Below are 8520 nucleotides of genomic sequence, written 5' to 3' on the forward strand. Positions count from 1 at the left end.
GTAATCGTATAACTACTCACATGCTCCAGAGCCACTGTAGAGCCATACACAAATCAACACAAACAAGAACCTGAGAATACTAAACCTGTGGATTGACACAGATATAGGAAAAACATTGGCTAGACTATGTATAGATGAATACTCACTGCTATTTCAAATTGTATCCACTTGAGTCTGTCTCTCCAACAATCACTTTTTGGCACACCGAGTCTCCCAATATGAGAAATCCTGATCTTCTGTGTGCTCTCTGCTAAATCCAGTATTGTTAGTATCCTCGTTTGCTTTACAATTGTCTGTAATGTGTTGTGCGACACTCTATCTCACACGCCTGTCGCTCTGGTTGTGAGTGTCTCTCCTGGGAAGGAATTGTAGTTTCCTGCCCGCCCCCTGCTGCGTATACAAGGCAGTGTTTTGCATGAGAGAGTGTGGATTCTGTGGAACTAGCCAAACATCGCATTAACTTGAATAAAATGAGGTGTTGCTAATCGGCAGCCTTCTAGCAATTGATAGGCGACGTCACTGCCACGCTAGAGGTTATAGTGCTAAAAAGCAACCTCAAGGGTCACATGTTGCTGTTATAAGGACAGGATCAGAACCTGCTTAGGTACAATTCCCAGGGATCACAGTCACATACACAAGAATCTGGGATACAAAGATTAGCTAGCAATCTAAAATGATCTGCAACTCCCAATTACATTTAACTATTAAGTCTTTCGAGGGATGCTAGGAGTTGTGACTAATGGACGTTGTTTAGGTCTTTACTCTGTGTGCATGTTGTTCTGAGTGCAAGTCACAGCTTTGCAGGCTCGGACTGGCCATCTCTGGCTGTTCGGGCAAATGCCCAGTCAATTTGGGAGCCAAAGCCAAAAAGCTGAATTGGGTCGAAAATTCCGAAATTCGAATGCTGAAATGAAAAGACCTTTTTTGTTGTAATTTTTAAATCCCTGGCCACAGTGTTTGTATTTTTTTTTTTACTTTTATAGGGGGAGAGCCCTTACCACCAATGTTTGTTTTTTTTAACTTTAATGGGGGACCCTGGCCACCAATAGTTTTTTAACTTGGGGGTAGGGTTGCCACCTGGCTGGTAAAAATGATGGTTTATACCAATTTTATTAATAGGGAAAAAAGATAAAAATATAGGAAGGACTGTATTTTTTTCCAGAAAAGTTGGCAACCCTACTTGGGGGGGGGAAGGGGCTGGCCACCAATGGTTTTTTTTTAAACTCGGTGGGGCTAGCCACCAATTTTGTCTTTAACTTAGTGGAGCTGACCACCAATGTTTTTTTTAACTGGATGGGACTGGCCACTAATCTTTATTTTTTTAACTTGGGGGGCTAGCCACCAATATTTTTCTCTAACTTGGGGGGCCCTGACCACCAATGTTTTCCTTTTAACTTGTGGGGGATGGGGGCCTGGCTGGCAAATTTGTCACAGTGTTTTGTTTTTTTAACTTTTATAAGGGGAAAGCCCTGACCACCATTTTTTTTACTTTAATGGTGGACCCTGGCCTTCAATGGTTGTTTAACTTGGGGAGACTGGCCACTGATGTTTTTTTTTACTTGGGGGTGACCACCATTTTTTTTTTCTAACTTTGGGGGGGACCCTGACCACCAATGTTTGGGGGGGTTCATTTTATTGGGGGCCCTGACCACCAAAGTTTTCTTTTTAACTTGTGGGGGAGGGGGCCTAGCTGCCAAAGTCACACATTTATATATGGGCTGTTTTATTTTTTTATTTTTTGCCATGGGTGTTTTTTACTCCCTGTCTGGCCCGGCAGCTCTGTACAATCTGTGATTTTGCGCTTCATTTACACCAGATATGTGGGCAACATGCACAAAGGTATAGTTATCGGAATAAATATTTTTGTGTACTGGTCACTGTTGATTTTTCAAGTAAAACGGTAAGAGGACACTTAGCATACATGTTTTTTTTCTGTTTGCCTGACAAGGTAACAATTTACGAAGAGCTTTACAGGAAAACAATGAACAATTGGTCTGAGTGAGGAGAGGGTGTGAAGAAAAGGCCTTTGTTTCTCTGTCCATTTCATGCTCACATACCCCCGTAGCTTGGAACTGCAGGAAATAGCTCAGACCTTCGGCTCTAGAAGGGAGGGTGCACATTCCTGGCCCATGAGGGTCACATCAAAGACAAGTGTGTGTGGGGGGGGGGAGTTGAATATGAAAATTACAGAGGTCTATTTTCTCACACTATACACTTAACATGCATTTCAACCAGGGGTGTCATCATAGCACAGCATTTTCATGTGTGCTTTTGAAGGGGATGTAAAAACTACTACTAAAAAAAATAGAATTCTAAGCATCTATATGATGGATAGTAACACATTATAACATGCATACAAATGTGAACTGTGTATATTATTATTATTATCTATAAAGCATTGCTTGTTTATAGAATCACAGTAGGTTTACCCTAAAAAACTATACATTTTTGAAAAATTATCTCAAAGCTACAGCATCTTATCACCTAAAGATCATTAGGTAACCAGATAAAACACCCTAAATATGAATATAGTTTTATACCGAATGTGCAGAGGTTTTCCCAAGTGTGTGGCATATAGAGGCTTCAAAATGAGGATACACCCATATGAACTATCATTTCTGTCATTCCTGATGCTGCAAAATCAACACATTTACAGCATGTTGAGGATTAAAACAACTTTCCTGAAAATCACCTTAAAGGAAAACTATACCCCCCAAACAATGTAGGTCTCTATAAAAAGATATTGCATAAAACAGCTCATATGTAAAACCCTGCTTCATGTAAATAAACCATTTTCATAATAATATACTTTTCTAGTAGTATGTGCCATTGGGTAATCATGAATAGAAAATTGCCATTTTAAAAAATAAGGGCCCCTGGGATCGTGGGATTCACTGTACTCACAAACATACCAACAAACCATATATGTTAGGTCACATGAGCCAATTAACAGACAGAGTTGTGTATTTTGCTTCCATACTTCTTGTTACAGTTAGAGTTGTAGTATTTCTGGTCAGGTGATCTCTGAGGTAGCACAGAGACCATCACGAAATGGTGGCTCAAGGCAAGAGATGTAAAAGGGCAATATTTACTTAAATAAATATTCCAGTTTGGTAAGATTCTTTAATATGCCACTTAATATGATATGAACTATCTGTTGCTTAAGTGTTCATTTTGGGGGTATAATTTTCCTTTAAAGCTTCCATTTAGCAGCATCTTATCTCCTACAGGTCATTAGGTAACCAAATAAAACAGCCTATGATTAAGTATCTGCTGTGATACCAAACGAGTAAAATCATGCCTTAACAGAACCAAATAAATATACTTGATTTTTATTCCGTCTGTGTGGAGGAATGGCCCTTTTAGTGCCTGCTCACTACATTACGGTTTGGATCCACTCCCTTAGCTAAAGGTTCAGGGCAGTGCACCTGAACCTCCTCCTATACTTGGTGAGTTAACTTGGTGACCTTTTTTTTATTTGATTTCGATCAAACCAGATAAAACACCCTAAATATTAATGGCAGGGATCCCTCATTATGCGCGTGCACACAAGGGCGAATGTGCGAGCACAAGGTCCATAACAGCGGATAGGGCAGGGAGGGGAAAGCATGATCAATGGCGAGGGCAGAGGTGGGAGGAGAGAGCAGCAGAGGGGAAGGAGGGGAAAGTAATGGAGGGAGGGGAGAGTGTCAGAGGGGACTGAACACAGACTAGGGGTAGGCAAACCCTTTAATAGGTACCGCCCAGACCCACCCCCCCATCATTACACCCTAGGTAGGTGCTTCTTCTGTCTACCCCTAGTTCCGGCCCTGAAAAACTCCAAATTATACCTTGTGCAAACTTAGTTCATTGCTTACATTCACATCAATTTATAAACACACTGACAATTTTATGTGTGGTAAAAGTTACAAAAAAGTATGGTGACCCCTGAAAACTATATATTTTCGGAAAGTACACATTCTGACAAATCCAAAATGAGTAATTATATATTTCTACTCCAAACTACTAAAATGCAAAGCTACACTAAAAAAAAATTTTTTTGATGGCATTTCTGAAAATCACCTAAAATGTTGTAATTTGCTGCATTCATCCTGCACAATTTCTTACATACAAAAGCAAATTACTAAATATGAATGCCAATGGTCTACGGAATATTTTGATGCCCAATATGCATAGATATACCAAAGCATGTGGTACTTACAGACCTAAAATAAAAATAGGGCAAATGAATTTTCTCAGCTGAAAATTCCCCTTCTGTGAACAAAGCCTCCTACCTGTGTAATATGTATTGTAAGGCCCCCTGACAGTACAAAGACCCATGAAAATCATATATTTTCGAAATTACACATTCTGGTGAATCCAGTATTTCTACTCCAAGCTACCTAACTGTCAACCTATGCTAAAAAAGACATAACAAACAACAATGCAAGCATTTAACGGCAATAAAAACACAAACATGAAATACAATCAAGCAAATCAATGAAAATAATTGATCTGAAAGCACTGCATATCTTGACAGCGCTATGTAAATAAATGATGATGAAATGATGATGATCTGACAGCCTGGTTAGAAGTCAGAATACCTGAAACAAAAGTCACTTTTTTTCAGTATAAATATATGCAAAAGTGTGCAAAAGTGTGCAAGAGCCAGAAAAAGCCAGAAAAGAAAAAAATCTAAAATTACTTTTAAAGGTAAACCATTTGCTGGCAATTTTTCTCTTTCTTTTTTTTTTTCTTTCTTTTTGTGTACAAATATAGTTTTTTTATCGTTTATAGCAGCAGGTCAACTCCCAATGTGGGTTAGACTAAGCACTGGCACAATGGTGCTTCTAGCAGCTGGTCAACGCCACAGAGTTAGACTGAGTGCAAAAAAAAAATTATTCAGCCCACATCATACAAAAAAGGCAACATTTCAGGCCTACCAGGCCCTTTATCAAGCTATCAAGCCGAAACTTTGTCTTTTGTGTATAATGTGGGCAGAATAAATTATTTTTTGTGCTCTATTACAACCTATGCAGTGTGCCGCTGGTATTTTTTTTAACATATTGATATGACCCTGTGGCAGGAGTGGGTCCTCCACTATAGCACTGACACAACAAAAGTGTTTTTTCTTGGAGTTGAGCGCTCCACAATAGTGATTTTATCCATAAGAAACAGGGAACTGACCCAGCTTCTATTTAAGGATCATTAGGTGAGGTGGGCAAATATAAGGTGCAATAAATTTCTGCATATCAAGAAAACATAGATAAAATAAAATCATCTTCCTTTAGCAAGGAGATGCACTATAGGAATTCCATTGACAAATGCAACATTGGAGTATTCTCCCACACAAAAAAAAAGGATGGATTGTGGGAGCATTCCAAGGCTCATAAGTAATCTAATATCTATGAAAGTGTATGTACTGTATTTACAAAAATCGGGGGTTTTAGTTACAAAGTTATGATAATAAAATTGGTAAGCCACAGATCAGCAGCACTTCCATTGTATTTATATATTTTTGCTTAGCCATGCAGTACTTCCACAACTCCCCTTTTTGCATTTGGTATAGTAGCAGAGTTGTTCTGCTGGAAGGTTAGCAGTTATGCTGGCCAGGGTCCCCCACACAATAGTAAAATAAACATTGGTGGCCAGGAGCCCCCCAGTAAAAGTAAAAAACAATGGGTGGCCAGCCCCCCCATAAAAGTTAAAAAATAACATTGGTGGCCAGGTTCCTCCCAATACAATTAAAACACAATTGATGGCCAGAGCCCCCAATAAAGTAAAGAGTCTCCCCCATAAAAGTAGAACAAAACCTTGGTGGCCAGGCTTCCCCCCATAAAAGTTATGGTAATAAACCATTGATTGCCAAGGATTAAAAACCCACTGGTGTTCAGAGGAAACTTACAATTAAAATTTGGCAGGCAGTCTTCTTTCTCCTTGGCTTAGTTCTCCTGTGGCCTCTTCATTCTTCTTTTTTGGGGGCTTCGTCTTGGCTTCTCTTTGGCTCCATTTGGCAGCTCCCAGCTCCCAGCTTCCACGGCCTACTTTTCTACCCATTTGCCTGAATGGGTAGATCTAGGCCTGCATACGAAAGTTTTAAGAGAGTTTCCTCCTGTAAACTCACTCTGGACATTTGCAGTTTATCTATACACTTCTACAGATTCCCAAACAATAAGCTTATGAATTCAGCCTGTGTCACACACCTCCTACAGTGTACAGGTTTAGCACTAGAGCAACCAACTAAGAATGGAACTGTGCGATACTATTGGTTTAACTCCAAATGGAGAATATCTTTACATATAAAGACTCTTATTTTATCTTAGTAGTACCCATGTAAGACTTAACCATTTCCGGAGAAGTCAAAAGATGAGAAATAGAGAGCAGATTCTTTACTCTTTTTTTCTCAGAACAGAAAAAAAATATACTTTTTTTTCAAAAATCATGTTAAAAATCGGGCATACAATTAACATGATTTTTGAATAAAGAGTATATTTTAATATATTGTTGAGTTTTGGGATAACTTTCTTGTTTTTTGATGTCTATGCCCTTTGGAACTGGGGGCTTTATTCCATTAATCATGGGCCCTTTTGGACAGGCCCAATAGAGACAAGCATCCTATAATATATATTTTTTTTTTCTGTGAAGTATAAAAATAAAAACTGGGTAAATAGTTAGGCTGTGCAAAATAAAAAATGTTTTCTAATATAGTTAGTTAGCCAAAAATGTAATCTATAAAGACTGGAGTGACTGAATGTCTAACATAATAGCCAGAACACTACTTCCTGCTTTGCAGCTCTCTTGGTTTCAACTGATTGGTTACCAGGCAGTAACCAATCAGTGACTTGAGGGGGGCACATGGGTAACTGTTGCTTTTGAATCTGAGCTGAATGCTGAAGATCAATTGCAAACTCACTGAACAGTTATGTCCCATGTGGGCCCCCTTATAGTCACTGACTAACACTGACTAAAGGCACAAGCACTGCACCAGTCTGTAATGGTAGAAATACATTTTTTCCAGTGTATCTTTGGGAGTGCCAATCTCCCATAGAACAAACTTTAGTTGAGTCTAACATAGACAAATATTTAAATATCACAATTAGCTAACATTGAATATTACAATCAACCCCATACACATGATGATTGTCATGGCAAACAAAGAAATACTTGGTGATAAAGGTACTATAGTCTCTAGCCCACAATTTCTGCTAATGTATCAGTCTTACTGCTATCTGTAATCCTCAGAGTGCTGAAGCATGAGGTGAAGCTAAGTCTTCCTTTGGTTTAAGTAGTACCAGATCAATAACAGGCTAAGAAAACCTGTCAAGTAACCTATCAAGTTTGGTTACCTTTACCTCAACTTTATGTACCTCTCTGCCAATACTGGGTGTAGTCCTTGTAACAAGTCTTATAGGTCAAGATTTATACTTTTTTTTTTTTTTTTAAAGCATAGGTTTTTATTGAATTTCAACAAAGGGGGAGGGGGAGGGGTACAAAACAAAGGAGGAAGGGTGGGTGCAGAAAAAAAAACCAATTCAAATTATCTTAATCATGTACAGTACTGTCTGTTGCTTGAGTCAGCAGCATACATTATATAGCAATTACACTTCATATAACCTTTAAGAGCACTCAAGTGCCCTGGGAGAATCAGCTACAGCTCCTTCTCAAGGATCCTGTTCTGGGTGTGAATCTAACTAGGGGGACCATATTTTCTCAAATTTCGAGGGGCACCCTCTTGCTTCATATGTCAATTTAACATTTACCAGTGACTTTCCTACTAGTGACAACCATTGTTGTACTGTGGGAGGTTGGGGGGCCATCCATTTCAATACCAAAGTCTTTTTAGCATAAAATAGCACAATTTTAATGAGTACTCTGGACCTGGTTAGGGGAAGTCTTCTACGATCCCTAGTAAGCAGATCTCTGGCGTACAAGCCCCAGGAAATGTCAATTGCTCGTGTAAGTGGTTTATTATATCCGTCCAATACTTAGAGACCTGTGGGCATTCCCATACTAGGTGAGTGAATGTGGCTTCTGGTAGTCTACATTTAGGGCATTGTGCTTCACTGGCTCTCCCAAATTTTTTAAGTTTGACTGGAGTGAGATAAAGCAGGTGTATAAGTTTAAATCGAATTAGTTGGTCTTTAATAGATATTAAAAACCCATACAGGTCATCTGTGGCCTCGTCCCAGTTATCTGAGTCTACTGAGGGAATCATGCTCTGTCATTTCTGCCGTGTTTTAACGAACGGGCCGGTAGGCAAGTGATTAATGAATGCAGGGGCGATCCGGGCCCCTCCGCCGCCTGAGGCAGCAGCAGTTGCTGCTGCCCCCCTCCCCTGGAAATTCGCTCTTAAATTACCAGGAGCAGCATTTTTGCTGCCCCTGGTACCTAGTGGGTTGGTGCCGCCTGAGGCAATAGCCTCAACTTGCCTCATTGGCGAAGCACCCCTGAATGAATGGTAAAGCCTAGAAATCAGTTTTCCAACTTTAGGATCCCAGAGTATCTCTTCAAATTTTGGGGCATCGTATGTAATCTGGAGTG

The 8520-nt window shown here is 39.6% G+C and overlaps 1 protein-coding gene across 1 annotated transcript in view; it reads right to left on the reverse strand.

Moving 5' to 3' along the window:
- The window catches only part of sox13.S (SRY-box 13 S homeolog), a gene marked incomplete at its 5' end in the record, with an annotated part of 90384 nt that extends 89989 nt beyond the window's left edge, over nt 1-395 (reverse strand). The window contains 1 exon segment of the mRNA NM_001087769.1: nt 147-395.
- Nucleotides 396-8520: the final 8125 nt, after the last annotated feature.

Source organism: Xenopus laevis, chromosome 2S, assembly GCF_017654675.1.
Source record: "Xenopus laevis strain J_2021 chromosome 2S, Xenopus_laevis_v10.1, whole genome shotgun sequence".
NCBI lineage: Eukaryota > Metazoa > Chordata > Amphibia > Anura > Pipidae > Xenopus > Xenopus laevis.